Here is a 22,781-nt window from a genome sequence, read left to right on the forward strand (position 1 = left end):
TCTCAAATGAAGCGCAAAAATCTTTGTATGAAAAGAATAAAAACCACATACACACTTATACAAACATGTGATATCATTTCACTTCCATAAGCAGTTAACTAGAGACTTTTTTAAACCCCCATATAACTTTTCTTTTTCATTTTAATTACTGAGTAGACATGACAATTTTCTGACAACTTCAAATACCAATTTGTAGGTGGTGATGATAAAAAAATGATCCTCCTAATACTGTCTTGTCTAGCATATTCATAACAAAAAATGCAAATTGTCATCCCATGAATAGAATAAAAAGCAAAAGTAGTATTAATGAAAATAATAATAAAGAATATTGTTTAGAATTTTTCTGGAAGAAAATGAAAACCCAGTCCAAACTCATCTAAGAAAAAAAAAAAAAAGTGGACGGGAATTTATAAGAAATGCATTGGCTCAAATATAGAAAAAAAGAAATAAGTCTAGCTTCAGACATAGCTTGAGTCAGGCCTCAAATGACATTATCAGTTACTACCTTTTGCTCTGAATTCTTCAGTTGACTTTAATCTCAGGCCCTAACTATAATCTCTGTTGGCTTAATTCAGCAAGTGTCTTTTGAATGCCTATTGTATACAGGGAGTGTGTGTGTATGTGTGTGTGTATTTGGTGAAAAGATGAAAAATAATTCAGGATGAGGAGCACATGGTGATGAGGAAAGGTGTTTTTGGTAGGGTTGCCAGGAAAGGTTGTCAAGGAAAGGAGCCTCTAGTAAGAAGGTGTTTGTTCTGGGACTACGGTGTATTCAAGAAAGCAGCCTTGGGGATATCTCTAGGAAGAGCCTTCCAAGCAGAGGAAAACCAAGGAAGAGCTTCTGAAGCTGGAGTGTGCCTGATGTGGTTGAGGGAGACTAGAGAAGCCTGAATGGCTAGAGCAGAGTGAGAAGAGGACAGAGGTAAGCAATGAATCCGGGAAAGGTAGTTTGGGGGGTGGTGACATAATCTAGAACCATTTAGGTCATAATAAGAATAATTTGCTTTTACTTTAAATAAGACTGAAAACTACCAGAGGGTTTTGAGCAGAGATTGACAAAACTATACACATTTTAAAAAGAACACTACTTTTTTTTTTAGAGATTTTATTTATTTATTTGACAGAGAGAAAGAGCACAAGCAGGGGGAGTGGCAGGCAGAGGGAGAAGCAGGCTCCCTGCTGAGCAGGGAGCCCATGCAGGTCTGGATCCCAGGCCCCTGAGATCATGACCTGAGCCGAAGGCAGACGCTCAACCAACTGAGCCACCCTGGTACCCCAAGAACACTACTTTTAAGGTTCCAGATCAAATAATCACAACTCTGAGATCAAAAGAGGAGAGGGTCCTTATCTCAAAGAGCTCAATGTAAATTCCAGAAAGTAAGGTTCATGGTCAGTGAACCACCTGACTTATGACATCTACTCTTCTGTAAACTACTCCTTGGGTCCAGGGAAGGGAATGGAAGGTGACTGCACTGATTGGCTCAGAATGGGTCATGTGACCCCCACCCTTGTACCTAGTGTTGGAGATAACGTCACCTGAAATACACAGAAAAAAATAAAATATAAAACTCATTGAATTAATTAATAACCTGATGGAGATGATGGAGGAAAGTCAATGAACTTGAAGATAGATCAATATAAATGATCTAAATTGAAAAAGAGAAAAGAAATTGAATAAAATAATCAGGGCCTCAAGGACACTAATAGATCAATATAAATGATCCAAATTGAAAAAGAGAAAAGAAATTGAATAAAATAATCAGGGCCTCAAGGACACTACTGGCAGGGTCAACAGATCTAAATTATGGGTAATTGCCAACTCCAAAGGAGAAGAGAGAGTATAGGTCAGCAAAAATTCCCTGGAAATAGAGTGCCTAAAAACTTTCCAAACCATGGGGTATCAGACATATATTTACTGTACATAAATGTGAAGAAAATCACACCTAGATACATCATAGTCAAACTTCTGAAAAGCAAAAATAAAGAAAATATTTTGAAAGTAGCCAAACAAAAACAATACATTATCTACAAGGGGCTAATCATTAGAATGCCTCTTGAACTCTCATTAGAATTGACCTAAGCCAGAAAAAAAGTGAAATTTGCATAGTGACCCAATACAGAGTCTATCTTGGTGAATATAATAACATGTATTTGGAAAGAACGTTTATTTTGTAGTTTTTGTGCACAGAGTTCTATAAATGTCAATTAAGTCTTCTATATTTTTATGTTTTTTTTTTTTTTTTTGCTAGGTATTTTACCAACTGCTTAGAGAGCAATGTCAAAACCTACTATGATTGTGGACTTATTGATTTCACCCTTCCTTTTATCAATTTTTGAATCACAGTTTCTGAGGCTTATTGTTAGACAAATCTACATTTATAATTGTTTTATTTTCTGAATGAATTGATTCTGGCATCATTATATAAAGTCTTCTTTTAAATGCTAAAAGAAAATAAACTTTCACCCAGAATTCTGTTCAGTAAAAATATCCTTCAAGAATGAACCAAAATATTGACATTCGCAAATAAAGGGAAATTAAGATAATTTGACATTCCTACTCTGTCACACTAAAGGTAGATCTTAAAGTAGAAAAACTAATACCAGGGGGTGCCTGGGTGGCTCAGTTATTGAGAGTCTGCCTTGGGCTCAGGTCACAGTCCCGCACTGGGCTCCCTGCTCGGTGGGAAGCCTGCTTCTCCCTCTCCCACAACCCCTGCTTGTGTTCCCTCTCTGTGTCTCTCTCTGTCAAATAAATAAATAAAATCTTAAAAAAAAAGAAAAAGAAAAAGAAAAACTAATACCAGAGGGGAGATTGCATTTCAGAAAGGAATAGCACTAGGAATGGTGAATGTATGAGGTAATATAAAAGACCATATTTCCTCTTTATTTAAAATATGTACAACCATTTGAAGCAAAAATTATAACATTTTTGTGGGGTTTTCAATGGACATTGGTAAAACACATAAAATAACTGTAGCCTAAAAAATGATGGGTTAGTCAATACACACTTATGGTTACAATTTTTCTAAGTATCACATGAAATGGTACATACTAATAGATTGTAAAAAAATAAGAATGTATATGGCGATTCTAAGAGTCAAGAGATAAACAAATTTCTAAAAGTTATTCAAATACTTCAAAAGAAGATAGTAAAGAAGAAATAGGACAACATAAAATAGAGGGAATGAACAGAAAATAAATGACCAATTAGTAGACTTAAATCCAATGACATAAACAATTATATTCTTTAAATACACCAAATAATTCCATTAAAAAGCAATGATTATTAGAGTAGATGGATATAAAATTATATGCTATTCCTAAGAAATGTACTTTAAACATATTTACATCAATGAAGTCTGTAGTGGCTAGAAGAATATCAGAAATGTAGACATCAAGACAAAGAGTATTACCAAGATAAGGAGGGCCAGTTCATAATCACATAAGGATCAATTCATCAGGAAGACAAAAACAATCATGAATGTAGATTTGTCTACTAACAAAGCCTCAAAATATATGAAATAAAAATTGGCAAACTGAGAAATAGAAAATTTCACAACCATAGTAGGAATGGAATGCTAACATCCCACTCATAAGTAGGTGATAAAATATCTAGAAAAAACATCAATGAAAAGATGGATGGCTTAATTGATATTTATGGAGCATTGTGCTCAACAATTGAAAAAAATATCCTTCTCAAGTGTACTTTATTATATTCGCCAAGAGAGACCAATGTATTGGGCCATTAAGTCTCAATACACTTAAAACAATTGAAATCTTACAGAGTGTGTTGTCTGGCCAAGTAGAATTGAATTAGAAATCAATAACTCTTAGAGTTTACAAAAAAGACTTAAAATATTTGAAAATATGTATGAATTGAACAGTCTTCTTTGGGTCAAAGAAGAAATTAAAGAAATCAGAAATCAAAAAATATTTTGAACTATATATTGTAATAAAAGTACCACATGTTAAAATGTATGGGATGGAGCTAAAGCAGTGTTTAAAAGAAAATGTTGGGTTAACATTTGAAAATCCATAAATGTAATAGGTAATTACAATAAATAAGCTCTTTTTAATCTATTTCATCCTTAGCAAACTAGGAGTAGAAAGAAATGTCTTCATGCTGATAAAGGGAGTAATTAGTGATTGAATACTGAATGTTTCACCCTAAATTCATTAACAAGACAAACCACACACTCACACCTTTTCTATTCATCATAGGGCCTGGAGCACCTCCCTGTCACAATAAACTGAAGGGGAAAATGCATTTAGATTGCAAAAGTAAAGCTGTCTGTATCTGCCCATGTCATGATTGTTTATTCTAAGAAATTCACAAAATTACTTAAACTAGTATCGGAGTGTTCAATTTTTGAAAGATAAATAGTTAATAAATTTAAAGGAACTGTATTTTTATATACTAACAGTAAACAATAGGAAAATAAATATTCATTTATAAAGGTGCCAAAAATAAAATACTTAGGAATAAATTTAACAAAAATATATCAAAAATATCTCTTCACTGAAAATACAGAAAGTCACTGAGATTTAAAAAACAAACAAACAAAAAACACTATAAACAATGTAGAATTTACCTTGTCCATAGACTGAAAGTTTCACTATTTCTACAAGGTCAGTTCTCCTAAAATGATATATAAATTCACCTTAATCTCAATCACAGTTCCTGCAGAACATTCTGTAGATGTTACAACGTGATTCTAAAATGTCAAAGTTAGAAAAATCTAAAATCACTATAGCAAATTTTTTAAAAAGAGCCCCAAAGTTGGAGGGTTTACATTGATTTCAAAATGAGTAGACAGTCACAGTGATTAAAACAGTGGTATTAGAGTCAAGAGGGACAAATATAAAAGGAACAGAGTAGAGAGTGCAGAAGTTGACCCATACATATGTAGTTAATTGATTTTTGCCAAAGGTGGCACTTCAAAGGGTAAAGAAAAGTTATTTTAACAAACTGTGCCTAGGAGAATTGGATATCTATATGGCGGAAAAAATAATGATTGACTTTATTAACACCCTACACAAAAATATTATTCAAAGTGGGTTCAGAGCTAAATGGGAAAAGCTAAAACTATGAAGCTTCTAGGAGAAAACAAAGAAAAATATCTTTGCAAAGATTTTTCTTAGAACATAAAAAGCATAAATTGTAAAAGAAAGCATCAATAATCTGAACTACATTAAAATGTTCTTTAAAGGCAACACAAAGAAAGTAAATAGGCAAACTACAACATGGGCAAAAATATTCCCTATATATTAATATGAAATAAATGTATCCACAATATATAAAGAGCTCTTACAACTCATTATTAGAAGACATACAACCCAATAAAAAATAAGCAAAAGATTTTAATGGACACTTAACAAAAGAAGATATGAATAAACATTAAAAAGGCTAACCATCATTAATTATGAGAAAAATACTAGTTAAACATTTTTTACCTTTATTGAAATGTCTAAAACTAAAAACAATTACAATACCAAGCATTGGTCAGGATATATGACAACTGGAACTTTTATACATTGCTGGTAAAGTATAAAATGGCACTATCACTTTAGAAAAGACTTGGAAACTCCTACATAGCTAAACATGTATTAACCCTATTACCCAACAGTTCGGCTTCCAGGTATTTATTTATCCAAGAGACATGAAAACCTACAACCACAAAAATAATTGCTCAAAAGTATTTATCACAGCTCTATCATAATGATCAAAAACTGGAATCAACACAATCAACAGGAAAATGGATAAGTGAATTTTGGTATATTCTTTCAAAGCATTTATATTTGGCAATAAAAAAAAATAGAATGAACATTGTAGATAAATCTCAAAAATGTCATGCCAAACAAAAGAAGCCAAACTAAAGAATACATACTTTGTAATTCCACTTAGGTGAAGTACATATTTTATGATTTCACTTATGTGAAGAAAGGCAAAATCAGAAATCAGAGCAGTAGTTACCAGTGAGTTATGGGGATCAAATGAAAGGAATATAAGGGAACTTTGGCATATTGTGCATCTTTATCAGGGTGATTCTTCATCAGTTGTGTGTATCTGTCAAATTTTGCAGGACTTAAATTTTATCTTCATTTAAAAAAAAAAAAGACCATCGAATTTTTTAACAGTGTATGGTTGGGAGAATGACATATAGATATCATTGCATTTCAAAGAGTCAAGTGTCTGTGAAGTGAGGATGTTAGTTTGTTCATCTACATGCCTATTGTAGTCACCCTAGGGACAGATAGAACTTAGGATGGAGAAGAAGAACAAACTGTAATGGAGAGAATTTGAGTTATCTCTGTTTTAGACTGTGAGCATGGCAGGGCCTGGGAAAATTCATATACTGATGGGGTTTTGGAATATAGGTGAGGTTTAGTGGGGTGAGGCCTGGAGCCGATGACTAAGAAAGAATTCTTGAGACATCTTTGGTGCAAAATGGTGGTTTATTAAAGCACAGGGACAGGACCCGAGGGCAGAAAGAGCTGCTGCCCCCCGGGGTTGTGAGCGGTGGCTGATTATATACTATGGGGATGGGAGAGGTAAGGAAAAAGGGAGGTTTCAAAAGAACTTTCATATGCTAAAGAGGACCTGCGAGATACTGGAGGCCTTGCCATTGACAAGCTGAGGTTGTTTACCCCTCTAGTAAGGCATTAACATTAAGATAGTTGGGAGCTTCCTGGAGGAACATTACACTCTGCCTGCTTCAATTACCTGTCAGTGGACTACAGGTTATAAGGGTATTTAATTGTATCTACATTTCCTTCTGGAAGCTAGGTTATTGATGATAGGAGTGCTTTGTTCTTGTAGATTGCTAAGACATTTGTAAACTGAGGGAGACTCTATAAGTTAACTATTTGTTTTTCCTTTAGGGCAGCCAGGAGCGCCTGAGAAATATCACATATATCCCATGGAGGGGGGTTGTGGAGTGTCAGCTTCTGCTTTGTCCTCAGCTTGCCTTCTGTTCCCTCATCATCTACTTCAGCATCTGATGTAAGATACTGAGTCTAAAACAGACAAAATGACAACAGCCGACACCTAGTGTTACTGCGGGCCAGATGTGCTTCTAAGAACCTCAAATATAATAACTCATTTATAGGAAGTACTCAGTTCTGTCTCGTGAAATAAAAACCTCCTTCATTTAAGAGTATCCGAGTGCATTACAGAAGCACAGTTTACAACAGACATTAATCTTATTGTGAGACACGCATACTTAATGTATTGCAGTACTAATATAAATTAATGGGTAAGACAATATATTGTTCTTTTATATATTCAGAATTGAGACTACAACTGCATTTCTAAGAATGACTGAAAACAGCAGAGGCAACTAAGGGTCACACCCAGCATGGAGCCCAACATGGGGCTTGAACTCATGACCCTAAGATCAAGACCTGAGCTGAGATCAAGAGATAGACAGTTAACTGACTGAGCCACCCAGGCGTCCCCTAAGGGTCATTTCTTTAGTCACTGACCTGCATATTGCTATTTGTTCATAATGACTCTCTTACCATGCTTGCCATTCTGTGAAAACCTATCTCTAAGATGCTGTTGGACTTTGGGCTTTCCTTTCAAGGAGTCCCAGCTATGTTATGAATTCTTAGAAATGCATTCTGAAGTTCATGTGAAAGTGATTTCAATAGAAGAGTTGGTATAAATATTGTGATGGTAAATTTAAGGAGTTAACCTTACTATTAAAACCTTCTTATGAGGCTTTCAACCAGGAAATAACCTGGGCCCACATAGGATCTAATTTGCCAGAGATGCGTCCCTTAGTACATTGGAAAGGAAATTTTAAACACAATTGCTTTATTTAACTTTATCTCTGATATTTTTAGAATGTCATAAGCAAATTAAATATCAAAACTTTTATTTCTCTGAGTTTATAATTCCTATCCCAAACGAATTCTGACAAATATGATCAATTAAGAGAAAACACATATACCACACTAGTACAACTGAGAAAGTCTGGAATTCCATACACTTTTCAAAGGGATAATTAAAAGTAATCAACAAGTTGCTCCAATGTATTCTAGAGAAAGAACGGCCAGCTCCAGCAGTTGGGTATTGCTTTCACTTCTATGTGGCCTCTTCTCAGCTTCTTCTTCGGTGTTTAAAATACCGTAACTTTATGTATCTATGTATCCTTATTATTCCCTTGGTATATTTTTTCTCACGATCATGTGCTGAAAATTTGCCTATAAAATTTTTTTAAAAATTGTAATATCTGTCCCTTTGTTTACTGGCAATGTTTAAGTAAAATTAAAACAATTTTCACAAGCTGGTACAGCCACTCTGGAAAACAGTATGGAGGTTACTCAAAAAATTGAAAATAGAGCTACCCTATGACCCAGCAATTGCACTACTGGGTATTTACCCCAAAGATACAAATATAGTGATCTGAAAGGGTACATGCACCCCAATGTTTATAGCAGCAATGTCCACAATAGCCAAACTATGGAAAGAGCCTAGATGTCCATCAACAGATGAATGGATAAAGAAGATGTGGTATATATATATACAATGGACTATTATGCAGCCATCAAAAAAATGAAATCTTGCCATTTGCAATGACGTGGATAGAACTAGAGGGTATTATGCTGAGCAAAATAAGTCAATCAGAGAAAGACAAGTATCATATGATCTCACTGATATGAGGAATTTGAGAAACAAGACAGAGGATCATAGGGGAAAGGAGGGAAAAATGAAATAAGACGAAACCAGAGAGGGAAACAAACCATAAGAGACTCTTAATCTCAGGAAACAAACTGAGGGTTGCTGGAGTGGTGGGGGGTGGAAGGGATGAGGTGGCTGGGTGATGGACACTGGGGAGGGTATGTGTTGTGGTGAGTGCTATGAATTGTGTAAGACTGATGAATCACAGACCTGTACCCATGAAACAAATAATATATTATATGTTAATTAAAAAAAAAAAAGATCTTCACAAACTGTACAAACCAAACCATATTGAAGATAGTCGTTTAAAAAAAAAAAAGTTGGAATCCATCTTCATTTTCCTGTCTAATGGAAAAAAAAAAACCAAAACATCAAACCCAAGCCTCTCAGAGAAGGAAAACCAATTGTCCATAACTAGCCTGAAGAATTATAATGGAGAATTGAGAAGGAGGAATGACTTTGGCTAGATTTTATAGCCTAGGTTTGCAGAACCATTAGCAAACAGAGTCCAAAAGTCAAACACTTGAGTAAACAGCTCAACGTGAAAAGACTTATGGGACGCTCTCAGAGGCCGTGGTCAAAGACATCTGCCACAGAGCTGGCTGGTGGACAAGATGACTTAGCGCTGCATAGCAATCAGTGGCATTCCAAGTGTGGGTGCCCAGCGAGTGGCTGGCAGCAAGAGGGGAATGCCAATCACCAAGTGTCACTTCTTCATTCACATCACATTGGAATTCAGATGGTGGCGGAGAACCTGAAAAGGGAATTTATTGTTGCAAGAAAGTCAATATTTCACAATAACTCTAGGCAGTGATTCAAAAGGCCATTTTGTGCACACCATTTACTTCTTCATACACATGTATATTGCTATTCATTGCCACGGATACCTAGAAGCAGAGAGATTCCATGAGGCTACCTCATTTGAAACACTGGGTCTTTACAAAGCAAACAAACGACCTGTGGTTCATCAGGAAAACTGAGTTATTAGAAAGTTCTCTGAATTTCAAGGGAGGCTGTTTATTTCGCTGGTCCCATTTTCCCCTCTTAAAGAATTTTTCATTCTTAATGAAATCTGTCACCAAGTCAAAAGCGCAAGTCTACCCTTCCTACTGGTGCCTTGCCAACACGATGCTAGAAAAACAGACATAGAAAACAGAATGTAAACTTGACTTTTAAAAGGGATATATTTTGATTAAAGGAAGAGTATATTCATAAATCTCAGATAAAGCTAGTGTCCTTTCCTGAACTAATGTCTTCTTGCTTATTTATAAATAGAACTCTAACCAATATTTATGGTTTTCATAACACACTTTTTAAATGAACTTATCTTAAATAAAAGAGAGAGAGCTATTTTATATGTTGTTGCCCTTCATGGCACACACACACACACACACACACGCACACGCCCACATGCACACACACACGCACACATGCACACGTCACCAAAAAGACATGATGTCTGTCATTTTTCATAACAAGTATTCAGTTAATAAGACAAACAAGGAGGGGCACCTGGGCGGGTCAGGCAGTTGCGCAGGCTCAGGTCGTGATCTCAGGGTCGTGAGATTGAGCCCCACATCTAGCTCCTCACTCAGTGGGGAGTCTGCTTGAGATTTTCTCTCTCCCTCTACCCCTCCCCCCTGCTCTCTCTCTCTCTCTGCCCCTCCCCATGCTCTCTCTCTTTCTCTGAAATAAATAATTTTTTAAAAGAAAAGACAAAGAAAAAAAATGAATACATTTGATGCAGCTACTAGCATGTTAAAATTCTTTTGCTTTTCCCTCCATTTTTTGTGCAATCGAAGAAGGAGCAGACTACTTGTTCACTGACATTGGGTTCATATGTATACTTGGGTCAGAGTAGCTTCAGTCTATACATTTTTTTTTTGTTATTAAAAAGAGCAACTTTGGTGGAACATGCTGAGGGCTCTGAGCTTCAAACTCTAAAAAGGATGTTATCAAGGAGAAAAATACAGGATCCCTCCAGATTAATTTCCAATTTCTCAGTCATTCACAGTACATACAGCATCCTCCCAGCCTGCCCACATCTCTGTGGTGCTTCATGTAGACCTGAATATTGGAGTTTGAGAAACACTCTACAGCTGGGGCTTATGCTTATCTTTTCTTCTTTGCATTTGAGTAATGCATGTGCATTTAAGTAAAAGGAAAATTGAAGTCGGCCTCACAATAGAAATTTGTTTGTTTGCATGATGGGCAACAGCAGAATCTACCTCTAAATTTGTAAAACATGAGCTTCATCACCCAGAAGTCACTGTTACATGCACTCATGGATATTGTAAAGAACAACCAAGACCCAGATGAGACCTGAAGGGCTGCAAAATACATCTCAAAATAGTTTTGGAGATGGAGTAAGTAGTGGATCAATTTTCTAACCAGCAAAGAAAGACACCACTTACTGTATTTATTTACCCACAAAATCTAAGCAGCTGTGTGTGGGAGGTTCAAAACTAAAGTATGTATTGGGTGGGTGATTTAGGAACTTTAAGAAGGGCTGCATGGCCAATCCTTACAATTTAGGAAGTGACCCTTGACCTGCTCTCTACTCAACACCTTGCCACTGCCCCTTACTTCTTCTAGCATCATTTCTCAAACTTCCAGGACTCCAACTCATGTCTCCGATGAGCCACCTTCCCTAAATTTCTCACCTCCTATACCAATCTCGTTTATTACCAGTCTCGTTTTCATTGCAGCAAACAATTGTTTTCAAACAGTACTTCTGGGAACGGACTTTGATGACATGGCTTCAAGACACTCTCTGGGATCACTCTGATTTGGCAAATTTGTTATGAAGCCTGGAGCATCTTGTGGTCTGACACTTACTCTGTTCTGGTTCAGGACAACCAAAATGAATAATGTTGCCAATGCTGCTTAATATAAATGCTTTCCTCTATTCAATTACTTTTCTTGTCACTTGTAAAATCTTTACATTTATGACTCAAAAAATTAGCCCAGAGAGTATGTTGTGTTTGTGCAGTCAACTATGAACGGTAAAAAGGACAACCTCATGAACAATTTCTTGAAACTTGACTTGGGGGAAATATAAATTGTTCCCAAATCTCTTATCTCTATGAATCATTTTTTTTTTAATTTCAAGAAAGAGCTTTTATTGATATGACAGTGCCAAAGTTCAATTCCCAACACTGTATTTAACTATTTAAAATAATGCAGGTTTATTTATATTTAAATAATGCACTTACTTTCATCATTACATTTGCTACTTTGACATGGTGTTTTATTTAAAATGAGATTTGTGTGAATTGATTAAATGTGAGAGAGTGTTTCTGTGAAGATAGAGGACATATTTATGAAATTCTATACATTGTCACGATCAAATAATCTAACATTGAAAAGCTCTATCTCTTGAGTAGGCCCGACTGGTATCTGACTGCAATTAAGGAGACCATAAGTGAGGCCAGCATTGGGTTCAGCATTTTAATAAAAATCAGTTCAGCCTAAAATCACTTCAGCCCAAATGACAAAAGTTGCATGGAAAATTAATTTTAGGGATCACTTTAAGTCATGTGGGCTTCTTTAGGATAAAATTGCCAGAGCCGTGGGAAATATGAGTGTCAGTAATGATATTTGTTAAACAAAATGAAGAATAGCAGGAGCCTTGGAAGCGAAAGTGGAAGAGATGACTCTCTGAGGGCAAATTGCACCAGGAGCTTTTAAGACAATCAAAGGATATCAAAAAATGGGGACAGATTAGATAAATCCATACACATTTCCATCCATCATTCCTTTGGGAAATGGAGCACGCATACACAAGAGGAAAAATTGATTATCACAGAAGCAAACTTTTTAATCGCTCTGCCTACTCATCTCAAATCCTGTTTGTGTACCTCTCAATCAGCACATTGCTTGTACCAAAAATGCTAAGTGACATACATCTACAAGGCCAGCAGTAGATGGATAAATGAATCCTTTTGAAAAATCTAAAGGGGAGAATTCTAATTTAAAAGCTACCATTTGTATAGTAGCATGAAAATGAGAGAAGTATGAATTTCACCAAGAATATACTACCGAGGGATGCCTGGGAGGCAGTTGGTTAAAGGACCTACTGTTGGTGTTGGCTCAGGTCGTGATCTCAGGGTCATGAGATCGAGCCCCACATTGGACTCCATGCTCAACATGGTGTCTGCTTAACGCTCTTTCTCTCCCTCTCTCTGTCTCCCTCGCCCCCCATCTTTCTAAAATAAATAAGCAGATCTTTAAAAAAAAAAAAAAAAGAAAAGAAAAGAATAAACTACTGATGTATTCCAAAACATGAATGAGACCCAAAGATATCAGGCTGAGTAAAAGGAGATGTACATGTTATCTGGTTTTACTATGTGATTATATAAAGTTCAGGAATATGCTAAACTTATCAACTGTGGAGGAAATCAAATCAATATTTGCACTGTTTTATAGCATGATAGAGTGGTGGGTTATGTGGTGTATTCATGTGTCAAATTTCTTGGAGTATAGAATTAGATTTGTGCCTTTCACTCACTATAAAGCCTATCTGTATTAAATTATGCATAGAAAATATCTTGCAACATAGTTGAAAAAAGTATCAAACCCCGGAGACAAAAGCATTTTCAACGAAATATAAAAAAAATAACAATTCAGGGCGCCTGGGTGGCTCAGTTGGTTAAGCGACTGCCTTCGGCTCAGGTCATGATCCTGGAGTCCCTGGATCGAGTCCCGCATCGGGCTCCCTGCTCGGCAGGGAGTCTGTTTCTCCCTCTGACCCTCCCCCCTCTCATGTGCTGTCTCTCTCATTCTCTCTCTCTCAAATAAATAAATAAAATCTTTAAAAAAAAAAAAAAAATAACAATTCATTCAACAAATATTTACTGGACGCCTTTTAACTGACAGAAATTATTTGGAGCACTTATGATACATCAGTGAAGCAATTAGACAATAATCAGTGCCTACATTTCAGCAATTGAGAGAAAAATAGCAAAATAGAGAAAAAATAAAAGAAATGAATAACTTTTATAGTCTAGAGGTAGAAGGTGATAAAAGCTGTAGAAAAGTAAAAAGGCAAGATAAAGTGACTCCTGAGTGCTGGTCAGGGGAGCAGAGGGCTGGTCTGAATTTTAAATAGGGTGCCCAGAACAGGTCTCAGTGAAAAATGAACTGTACATCAACCAAGACCTGCAGTGGGTGAGGTTGTTTCCCATATGAATATCTGGGTAAATGGCATTCAGGTGGGAATGTGCACAGAGTGCATGAGGAACAGCAGGGAGATCGTGTGAGTGGTGTGGAGCGATCCAGGTGGGCCAACAAGGAGGAGAAATCAGAGACCACTGCGTCCAGATCCGCAGTGCCTTGGAGGTCAGCCTAAGAATTTTGGCCTTGAGTTGGAAGGAAATGGGAAGATATTGAAGTTTAAAAATATTGCTCTGGCAATTTGGTGGTGAATCACAGTTGGGGGGACATGGAAAGAATGGAAATCTATTGTTAGCAAGTGGTGATGAAAGTGGTCATGTTCTGAATATAATTTGAAAGCAAAGCTTGGAGGATTTGCTGAGTAATTAGATACACAGTGTGAGATAAAGAAAGAGGTCAAGTTGATTTTCAGTTTTCTGGTCTGTTGAAGGCTGTTGGTAGAGCAGATTAAGAATAAAGAGACATCATAAGTCATATATAATGCCAAATGCTGGTAACAATCACTAATATTATTTGTACATGTGTCTCCAAAACTGGAATTCTATTAAACATGTTTTTATAAAAAAAAAAAAAAAAAGGAGAAGAAGAAAGAGACAGATAACTGTAGACCACATACAGCAAGCCAAGATGAAGGCATCACTCAAATGTGAGTTATTCCTATCCCACCAGTTTTGGTCATAATGGAAAAAATAAGAGTAATCTATAAAGAGAAATGGATTTAAAGTAAGAAAATCTTGCTTAATTTTTTTAAAGTAAGAGAAATTGTCTCTAACATGCAACACTGAGTGATATTGATGAAATAATCTCACCTTACTATCCCTTACTTGCTCCTTAGTGAAAGGAAGGTACTTGCCTCCCAACTGCCTCCCTGATGACAATGACAGGGAATAAACAGAAAGATAAAGGAAAGCAAAGGTAGATCAGAAGTGGTTAGAATTGAAGTTATCTTGGTAGTCAACTCTAGATTCTTCCCCTAGTTAAAAAAAAAAAAAAAAAAAAAAAAGGCAAAACATCATCTGAAGTATTCAAGACTATTGGTCCATTGAGAAGTAGGAAACTCAGCATTCCATGACTGTACTGCTGGAATTGTAATAAAGTTCTTAGATAGGTCAACCAAATTTGTCTGTATAATTTCTATTTCTGCATTGAGTTTTGTTTTAACATCTACACTGAGTAAGCATAATCTCCTTTATCTGACAAACACAAATATTTCAAAACAGTCAGTATATTCATTTCATCTTCCCTTTTAGATTTCCATATCCTGATTCCCTCAGATGTGCTTCATATACTCTTGTTTCTAAATCATCTATGGTCAGTCTGTCCAGTCTCATGGATGGACTCTGGTGCTGGTTCCAGCTTGGGGCCAGTATGAATGAAGCTGTAAATGTTCTTTTGCAAGTCTTTCTGTGAACCACATGCTCGTTTATCTTGGGTAAATGCCTAGAAATTAAATACCGGGATCTTAAGGTAAGTGTATGTTTCCTTTCATAAAGTATTTCCCAAAGTGGTTGTACTATTTTATATTCTCATCCACAATGTATGAAACTTCCAGTTTGGGATGAAGCAGAGGTAGGGACTGACTGAGCACAACCGTGAGCAATGTTCTGCGGTGCTAAAAATGGTCTATAGCTTTACATGGGTCTCTGTTGCACATATGCACGTTATTAGTCAAAACTCAGCAAATGTATGCTTTTGTGCACATTTCATCATATGTAAAATTTATATCACCAGAAAAAATTAAACAAATACTAAACACTAGCTAATGATATACTTACTGAAATATTTGGCTTGACTATAACCAATATCTTTAATTTACTTTGTAATGCATGAAAAAAAAGATTGATGGGTAGACAGAGGGTTGGTTGCATTGATAGGTATCTGGTAAGCAAGCACATCAAATGTTAATGATAAAATTTTATGGTGAGTATACAGGTGGCCACTGTAAAAATGTTCTCAACTTCGCCATGTGTTCAAAATATTTCTAAAACAAAATGCTAAAAAGAGAGAATAAAAATGTAAAACATATACCTACCATAGGAACCGGCTATTCCACTCATGAAATGAAGGCATATGTCTATACAAAATGGTGCATGAATGTTCAAGGCAACTTTATTTGAGTAAAAAAGAAAAATAGAGGCAACCCAGCTATCTACCAGGAGGTAAGTATGATGAGCAAAAGCTGATACAGCCATAGGGTGGACTGCTGCTCAGAGTGAGAAGGAATGAATTGTCAGTACTCACATAGATGTATTTGGAATAGTTCTGTGGTGTGGAAGAAGCCAGAACAAACAAAAATAAGTACATATATATAATTTATTTTAAATTTATATAAATTTATATAAAATTCTAGGAAATGGGAATGAATCCCAAGTGACAAGAAGCAGAACAGTAGCTTCATGGGGATGAGGTGTGGGGGAGAGTGGGGGGGGAATGGGAAGGGGGGGGTGAGAAGAGGATTACAAATGGAAATGAGGAAACACTTGGGCCTGATCCTGATGATGGTTTCACAATTATATACATACATCGAAACCTATCAGATTTTACACTTGAAATAGGTAGAGTTTAGTATACATCAACTGCACTTCAATAAAGCTTTTTTTTAATCCTCAAGAAAAAAAATATCCCATCATTCTTGAAATCATTTTCTGCTCCCATGGTTTTCAGCCATCTTTTAAATGAGTCACGAAGACCCAAGCATGGTGTTCATAGTGGGGAACACAGGGTTGGTTTTCTCCTTGATCTATGTGTTCTACTTCTATTAGTATGGATTCAACTATTATTATTATTTTGGTAGTCCTGACATTCTGTTAGTGTATAGTGTAACTACAGCAAAAAAAATCTCTTAAATCCTTTCAATTTTTATTTAAAATATGTACTGCTATTAAACCAGGTCGTATGCAATCACACTGACTTGAACTTTGCAGGTGACTTTTTACTTCAAATGCAGAATTGACATCTTACATTACTCAATTGTCATATTGTAAGTCATTATTATAGTCCACTTTAACATTTGTGGGCCTTTATACTATAATCAAAGTATTAGCAATCTTCTGCAATTCCACTGCATAGAGATGACAAACCGTTTTTTCTTTTTTCTTCTGATTCGCTGTGGTGTACCTTTTACCTCAGTGACTTATTCGCTCCATAACTGGAAGCCTCCATCTCCTACTCCCCTTCACCCATTTTGCCTTCCTCCCCCTGCTGGTGACCGTCAGCATGTTCTCTGTATTTATAAGTCTGATTCTACGTTTTATTTGTTTGCTCATTCATTTGTTTTGGTTTTTTGTAGATTCCACATATGAGTGAAATCATATGGTATTTGTCTTTCTCTGTTCGACCGATTTCACTTAGCATAATACCCTCTAAGTCCATCCATGCTGCTGTAAATGACAAGATCGCATTGTCTTTGATGGCTGAGTCACATTCCATTGTATATATCCCACATCTTCTTTATTCGTCTGTTAATGGACATTGGGGTGTGACAGCTATTTTAAAGTGAATAAGTGACAGGTATACAGAATATTAAACTGACACCTCAGAAAAAAATTAAAAAGAAAATTAAAAAGAATAAAATTAAATCACTTTATGCAATGAGAGGACGATCTTTTACTACGAAGTTCATGATGCATCACTGTATTGCATGTTATTCTCAACCTAATCTTTACATTTTGTTAGCACAAGAGTTTAGTAACAGCCCTGATCACTGAATATGCAGGTAACGGTATGTAATAGATAACTTTAATAAATATTATTCCTTAAGTAAAGAAATGATCTCTATTATGAATGTTTGCCATGTGACACGGGCTGAAACCGGCTTTTCATTTGTTCGTAGAATGTGATGGTTGCCATTTGTGTTATTCTTTGGTTATCACTACTTGCTGACATTGCTAGTCTGTACTAGTAACAGTCATTATATTTTTGTGTACTTATTTACACCCCAAGGCTATGTGGAGAAAATTCTGTGCATTCCTTATTAAATAACAAGGCATATGGGTAAGATAAAAATCTAGTTAATGGATGACCTTTTTTTAATAACATTAAGACAAAAGAAACAGTGGCTTGGAAAAGTTGAAATTGCTACATTAAGTAGAGGACAAAAACTGTATAAAGAAAAACAGCATGCTTCTTGCTTTGGCAGATTAAAATAAACTAAAACTATAACATATGCATGAGCCATCTCTATGCAGAAAAACATATTTATTTAGTGCTTCTTAGCATGGACAACAGTACTGCTCATGACAAAATACCATACGTCTGCTATTAAACTCATAAAAAGGCATTAAAATTATGGTATATTATTAAAATTCATCATATTTTAGAAATAAAATGTAAATGTAAACTGAAGTATGAATATGTTCAGTTGAACAAAAGCGATAATCCATGAGATAAAGAAATATAATGAATGAGTACATCCAAAATCCAAGCCTGATAAAAGAAAATGAATATTTATTTTTAGCGTCAGTGCTCAAGTTAAAGTGCCTTTTATTCTTCTTTTGACTGTGTGAGATGTTACTGTGTAAGGTACAAATGAAGTTAGAAGTTGTCAAGCACTCTTATTACCTAGTACAGTTGATGGTCTACTAAGAGGTTCAAAGAGGTACGCTTACTGTGTGACTGATGATATTTATGGGGGCAAATATCTTTTACTCCTTTGCCTTAACCATCAGCTTTCCATTAGGTCAATAGGAATAATGATGGAAACATGCTAAGTTCTTTTCTGAGTCCTAACTGGAGCACCTTTCAATTATCTTCATGACTAAAAGACCCCATATTTCTGGAACATCCTATGTTTAATAGAAAATGTGTCCTTTGTGTAAGCATTTTTGGATGAAAATGAGTTTGTTGTTTTCAAATAAAGTCAATATACCAAAAGTACATACTATCAACTGAGTTATTTGTAACAATTATATTTTTGTTGTACACTTCTAGCAAAAAAATTCAAGATTATAATATGCAATGAATTGCATTAAAGAGGAAATTGTATCTATCAGGATCGTCATCTATCATATCTCTGAATTGGCTCCTGTTGAAACAACTCAAAGACCAATATTGTATGGTACATCCTTTCTGCAACAGATATAATAACCCAGTTCTCATTATGTATTTATGTCATTGCTAAAAGTCTTCATAAGGCACCTCCTCCTGATATTCCCTTCTGTTGTTCTCAGGGAGCTGAAGGGAGGCAGAGCAGAGCAGAGCCCATGAGGCTTTGTTAGCTATTGTAAGTAGAATAAGGAGTTTTCTGTCTCCTTTTTCAAGAGAAGAAAGTGAGCTCCACTAAAAATTGTGTGATGTTAACCACTTCCATAATTGGACAATGATTTTTTTTCTTTGGATCAGGAAACTGTTAGGCAAACACCTTGTCTTGGCATTGATGAGGGTTCAAGACATGGGCCCCCCACAAGTTATGCTACATACATATACTTCTTTCCTAAATTAGAACTTAGTATCTTGAAGAATGCCAAAGTAGGAGCCCTAAGAACACTGTGTCTCAGGGACGCCTTTGTGCATAGAAATCATGGGAAACATCAGGACTGTGGGTTTGTGAATGAGAAATTAAGTATGAAATCTTAATCATGAATTGAATGCTTTCCTTGGGCTGAAATGGAAAGAGGATGCTTTCTTTGGGTCCACTTTGTTGTCCAGATTCTGAGTGTGATTTTAGTAATAAAGACATTGGGGTGGGGGTTGTAGGGAAGTAAAATGTGACTCATTAACTACACTCCTCAAATAGGAAACCCATTAAATGGTCTGTGATATGTCATGCAGTAAATTAAAGAACGTAGTGGAAACATGGCCCGTCTGGTTTTATTACTTATCCTCTCACAAGTGTGATTAAATCAGTGAACCACATTTAGAACCAAAGGGTAGGAAGGAACATGGAACAACTGTCAAGTAAAATGGTGAGAAGTCACCATGGTTGTTGCTGTCCTTTGTGTGAATTAGAGGTGGACACCCTGTTCAGTAGCATGCTGCCCCACTAAATAGATAGATAGACTTGTGGATGCCAGACTTTCTCATTTAATAGATAGGTAGTACCCACAATCTGAAATTTTAGCTAAGGTCACAGGTTATTCTGAGAAAAGTGCTTAATAATCCATAAATTCTTCTCTACCATTCATGGTTCTATTAAAAGGCCACAGACAATAAGAAAAAGTAGATAATAGTCTAAGAGGATTATAAACACTGAACATTGGAAGGTCAAAGAACAAAAAGGTCACAGGCGATCACTGAGCTTGGAAAGGCATCATTGGAGAGCACAGAAGCATGTCGCATGGAGGTCAACTGCATTCCCCATGAAGGAAAGGCATGGGTGGCAGATCAGAGGTAGAAGTACGGGAGCTCACTCTAAAAGTATAAATAATCCAGTTTGATTAAAAAAATTCACATCAAAATATAGAAGACCAGAGAGAAGGTCACAGAGAACACTGAATTTCTGGCGAAGCTGTTGGTTTCTTTATTCCATTGATAATAGAGGGTTTTTGGAGGTTTTCAGGAGAGAAGTGACAGAAACATAATTGAGCCTTAAAATGATTCATCTTGGGTCAAGAAAGGAAATAACCTAAGACTATTTTGCAATCTTCCAGGGCAAACGTAATGAAGATCAAGCTTCTAGGGATGGCAGGAGGAAGTAAGGGAAGGAAAAGATGTAGCGGGTGTCAGATGCAGGACTTCATGAATGAGAAAATGCAGGGCTGGAGGGTGGGCAAAAGTTGGACATGACCAAGAATCAAATTGACTGGGTGAGGGGAGTTGCATTAGTATCTGGTGATAGAGCTAGGGAAATGGGGATTAGGAAATCAGTTTGGGAGAAATGATGAGACTGATTATAGGTAACTCTGTCGTAGGCTGAAGAATGCAAAAGAAACGTCCTAAGCGGTTTACAGGGTAGGAGTTTAGGCTCTGGAAGCAGACTGCCTGCATTCAAACCTGGACTCCAGGACTCACTGGCAGTATAACCCCCCGCAAATGAATGACCTTGTCTGTGCCTCACCTGCCTCCTCCTTAAGATTAAGAACAACGATGGTATCTATTTCAGGTTTGTCTCATTGTGCTTTTTGAATCTTAAATGGGTTAATGCACGCTAAGTCCTTCGAATAATACCAGCTCAGAGTAAGCCCTTAATAAATGCCAGCTATTAATATCACCATTACTTCTTAGCTGGGATTTAACCACCTTTTCCTTTAACGTATTTTTACATCTAACTTACTTCTCCCTTACCAAACCTACACTATGTATCCTCTGTAAAAATGGAAAATGGTTGTTCATATTGATCTCCAATACGACCCTAAATATAAATTATTCTCTACACCTCCTAACTGTGATATTTCTATTTTTTTAATAAACTCTGTGACTTTTTTCCTTGTACACAAACTAATCTAATAGAATACATTTCCCTAAAACTATCCATATAACTACTATTGCTTATTGCTCAAAAATATTGCCTCAAAGCTTTATAATATACTCCAGTATTTTACCTGAATAAATAATACCTTTGGTGCAAAAGTAATTCCTGCAAAAATCATGTTCAGTAAAAAGCTTATTAAAACAGAGAGATTTTTCCTAGAAGATGAGAATTAAAAGTTCGTAGATCACTTATATATACACATTGATTGCGTTAGGGAGCTGAAAAAATGACTGGTGTTCTATACTCCTATACTCTATACGCCTACGTGTTTGTCCCATGTGTAATTAGTGCTATGGCCACATTGGTTTTTATGCCTACACAGATCCCTCTTCATAATCAATAAGATGTCACATCTCAAAATCACAAAACTAATACAGCTCTTCTATTGTATTTTTTCAATAAAATCCGGGCCCTTCATCACTCTTGATACCCACACAGAATTTCTATTGATGTTGCTAAGAGATGTGCACATGAATCAAGCCTACTAAATGACACATAATAACTAGGAGACTGAATTGCTCCAGGGATTAGTAATGGGCCTCTGACCTACAGGTCAACAATTTGAATCCAGACTCAGTTAATAGTAGCTAAAAATTGCTACAATCTGATGTCTGATTGACAGCCAATGAAAGGGGACCTACAGTCTCTGTGGAATTCCAAGTTAACAGGTGCCACAGCACAGAACCCCAAAAACAATGGCCAAGTTAAAAGGTCAAAGATTAAATTGGTGTGGAAATCTAGCTACTTTTGATCAGCAGAGGAAGCCTCTGCAGGACTTACTGGTATGTTGATGGAGCAATATATCCTTCCCATTTCACACGTACGAGAGACCTTTTCCCTCTGTGACAGAATCAGCGGACTGCAAGGCAACATAGCAACTGAGAAAATTAAATTGTGTATATGCTGAAAAAATGTCTGTGTGCCTCAGGGTTTATATGAATTTCATTCTAAATGTAACTCCTATAATAGAAAGAATGTAGTATTTGCATAGAACTTATGTGGATGTACAAAAGTAAAAGCTTTTCTTTGGGTACACACACACTACCCCCCTCCCCAACACACAACTGAAATGACGAAAAGAAGATCCCTCACAGATTAAAAGTAAATGAATGCTGGCTATGTTATTTAATGAACAGTTTCACCATTACGACATTTTCCTATTGATGTTATAATAAAGGTTTCCTTCACAGGTGAGAGTCTCACTTTGTATCTCTTAAGAAATATCTCAGTGGTATTATTTTTACAGTGTTGCATTATAGGTAATCACAATGTTTGAGCATTGTTATATCTTATATAGAATGGATACTTTCAAGTATTCATTGAAAGCTGTGCATATCCATGTGTTGATAGGGTATCATCAGATCGAATTTTTAGTAATAACATGGGAAGGTAACTCTGTATCACTCATCTTTGAAAGTCAGGACATTCACAGGGTAATTGCAAATTCCTAGTGCAGCCTTAACTTTTAATCGATGTGAACATATGCACAATAAGATGAAAACTGCAAAAATA

Source organism: Halichoerus grypus, chromosome 4, assembly GCF_964656455.1.
Source record: "Halichoerus grypus chromosome 4, mHalGry1.hap1.1, whole genome shotgun sequence".
NCBI classification, from domain to species: Eukaryota; Metazoa; Chordata; class Mammalia; order Carnivora; family Phocidae; genus Halichoerus; species Halichoerus grypus.